The sequence below is a fragment of the Aptenodytes forsteri genome, unplaced genomic scaffold (genome assembly GCF_000699145.1).
Source record: "Aptenodytes forsteri isolate BGI_AS27 unplaced genomic scaffold, ASM69914v1 Scaffold15, whole genome shotgun sequence".
NCBI lineage: Eukaryota > Metazoa > Chordata > Aves > Sphenisciformes > Spheniscidae > Aptenodytes > Aptenodytes forsteri.
The window spans coordinates 10,571,768-10,575,341 of NW_008795129.1; positions in this window are offsets into that span (position 1 = coordinate 10,571,768).

A 3,574-nucleotide genomic window follows, 5' to 3' on the forward strand; every position below is an offset into this window, starting at 1 on the left:
CCCCCCAGCCGTTCAGGAGGGGCTGGGGGGGACACATCGACAACAACAGTCCCTGCCACCCAGGCCATGCGCTTTCTTTTTGCGACTCAGCCCTGATAAAATGGATCTTTGTTTCGATGCACGCACAAATCTCTGTATCCTTATCGCAATAAAGACTTCTGAACTGATGCCAGAAAAGTTTTCACACTGTTTTCCAGAAGATGGGAACTTGCCAATAGTGGAATGGAGCTTCTGGCACTGAACATGGAAAAGTCCCGAGATGGCATTTCCTCTCTTGCCAGTTCCCCGCTGTTCTCCTGGGTCAGATCTGAAGTTCCCAGTGGATGGGCAGCATCCTCTCCTGGCAAGGAAAGGCACTGTGGTCCTTCCCAGGCTCCAGGCACCTCACACGGGTGGCCTCGCTCCCAGGAAGGCTGCTAGTGCCCAAACCCCATCTTTCCTTGCTTTAGCTTCACTCTGACCTCCCCAAAGCAGTTTGTTCTCCCCTGCCATGCACTGGATGGCTGCAGTGCTCTGTCCTCATTTTCCCTCTCCCTCCCCCAGGCAGCACCACTGGCATCATGCTGGCACTGCAACCCCCCCAAAACAGGTGAAGGACGGGGGGCCTGTGCCCCTCGTTTGTGGGGCCATGCCGCTGTGGGCCTCTGCGTGCAGCCACAGCTGTAGCTCCGCCAAGGCAAACATACTTGTCACGGCTCATCATGTTTCTTTCAGCGCACGCTCTCCCTAGTTTGCTCATTCTTATGGCTCTTAGCTTGAATTTTCCTCAAATTTTCAAATCTTCCTCTGGTAACAATATGGCCAGGATTAAAACAAACACACCAGGTGGAGTCTTTCCACGGCCAGCTCCGGAAGGATCAGCTCCTGGCTGCCTGGGACCCTCAGCCACGGAGCGATGCGGGAGGACGGGGCTCGCACTCGCATTGCTCTCACTCCCGATGCTGTGGCATGGCATGTTCCTGCTCACCCTCTTTCTCCCACTGCCTCAAGGTCTCGCCATCTTTGAACATCTGGGGGGGGGAGTGGATGATCCATCCCAGATGTATTAGCCGCATTTTCCAAATTAAGTCTTTGTTTACTTCCTGTGCTGTTTCTAAGAGCTAATGTTCTAAATTGTTTGTTTCTGCTTTCATCAGTGTTTTTTAACACGTCTGAACTTACTGGCTTAAAGTTTCATTAGCATGTGGTTTTCCTAGAACGTAATAAGAGCCACGCTAGGTCAGATCAGACAGGCAGCGCATTGGCGCTTGTCTCCAGCTGCACGGTGGGTGAGGATTCAGGGAAAGGGCATGATCCTTCTCTTCTAGCCATCAGGCGTGTAGGAAATTTGTGATCAAGTGATTGCTTCTGGATCTGCATAATTAATAGCTGTGGATGCCCCAGTTCTCTATGAATTCATCCTGTCCTCTTTTGCACTCATTTAACTTTCAGCTTTGACGAGGTAATTTCATTGTGCCTTGTGTGCAAAACTATTTCCTTTTGTTTGATTTAAACCTGCTGCCTGATAACAGGCTGCCTCCATCCCTATGCTACAGATAACGCTGACTAATTCTCCAGACCTAGTAGTGCGTGAGATGCGTTCTCCGCCCACCCCAGATTTTGCTCATGGCTCCTTTTTAGGATCTAATGGTCTGGCATTTCTTTTTTTTCTATTGTTTCTCACATCAGTGTTGCTTGTCTCCATAGGAAAGTGAGTGCTTTTCTCATGTGTCCCTTGGCAGCACTGCAGCTCCAACTCTCCCACTGCTGTCGCAGGCCACTGGAAACAGCCTGGGAAGGGAAAGGGGAAGGGGGAGACAGACCAAACGTGGGGTTTGTGCTATTTTACTATAGCCCTGCCTAGCACTCTCTGGCTGCCAAGTAACACCGGCTAGCACTGGAAACCTGCCCACCTCCTTCGCATTGCCTTGGTTGCTGAAAGCTGGGGAGAGAGCAGCTCCACGGGAACCCAGCAGCCCTGGGAGCGGCGATGTCAAGAAGGCGAGGGCATTTCCCACCGCTGCGTGAGCTGCCAGCTCCACAAAATACCACCAGACATGGCTTGCTGTAGCGATACGAGCTGCCCTGCCATACCCATGCTCGTCATACCCATGCTCACGATGCCCTGCCACCGCCTCAGCTACTTTTCTGTGGTTTCCCACAAGTGCTGGGAGAAGCTGGCACCTCCAGCACCATTTCTTGTTACCTGATTAAAGATGGGTGCAACGCCATTCCCGCGCCTGAATGTGTGTTGCTCTGAGACTGACTGACAAGCGGGGATGTGGTGGGATGGAGCTTAACTGGGAGAAGGTATTAATGTGGTTACTCCTATCTTTATATATGGATAATATTCTTTTTCTGGTCATGTCTTCAAAAGATATTTGTTCAAAAACAGGACTTTTACACCCCCCCTTTTTTTTTTAAAGGGGCCATAATTGAGAGGAAGACACTGTGCAGATGGGGCAGGAGACTAAGAAGGCACAGGGACAAGGAGAAAAAGGACCAGTATGGTGGGGCTGCGGCAGAAGAAAGTTGGAAGTGGGAAAGTCTGAGTAAGCCAAGCCGGGAGCAGACAGGCTGTGTGCTTTGCCCACCAGCCTGCACCGTTTGCGTTAGAGGCTATAAACAGGGGCTCCTTGGTTTTACCACTGCTCTTCCTGGGAAACTGAGGCAGAAAGGTGGTTGGCGACCCCAGCGCATGTGGAGGACGGGTAGGAAAGCAGTGGTGCTGGGTAGCACTGGTAGAGGATGCTTTGCTGGGGCAAAAAAAGAGGCAGCTAGAGCAACCCTTGTCACAGGGGTTAGAGCAATGCAGTGTGGATCCACCTCAGGGTTGAAGGGAAGGCAGATGTTTAGCATGGCTCTGAGTGTCCCGAGAAGCCCGTTGCTGATGGCAGGAGGAGCTCCCTTCCAGGGTGGCCTGGGCAGAGCAGTATGGCACGCCCACGTTAGCAAAGGGAGCCTTTCTCCTGACGTGTCCAGGCGTGACAGTAAATCTTTTGGCTGTTTGTACTCACATGCGGGCTCTGTGTGAGGGATGTCCTAATGAAGATCTCAGCCAGAGCCACTAAGCTGCTGGAGTTTTAGCCCCACGGGGTAAGGCTGCAAAGCAAGGCTGCCTCCCGCAGCTGCGCCCGTCCGTGGGCAGAGCACAGGGACCCTGAGGTGACTGCTGCCCACTGGGGCAAGGGTGCATGTGGCAGAGGGGTGGAGAGGACCAGCTTCCCCCAAATCCAGAAACGGTCTGCAACTCTGTTTATTAACAGACAGCAGGGCATTTTCATCTGCCTTTGGGCTGTCGAGCTCCCTGCTGCTGCCCGTTGCCCGGTGCCTGTCGGAGATCATTATCACGCCCACCTCCAGTGCACAGCGGGGCGATACCAGACCTCCGAGCAGAGCTCTCCTTGCTGGTACCTGCTCAGCAGACAACTCCCACATCAGACCCCACGTTGCCCTGTCCTCCCCCCGCGACTTCCTAGCTGGGCTGCTTGGGTAGGCAGCTGTGGGGAGGGCGATGCGGTCCCCGTCTCTGTTCCGGGAGCAGCGGGACTGCCGGGTGAGCAGGGGCCGGGGCAGAGGGGCCGGCAGAGCCGCA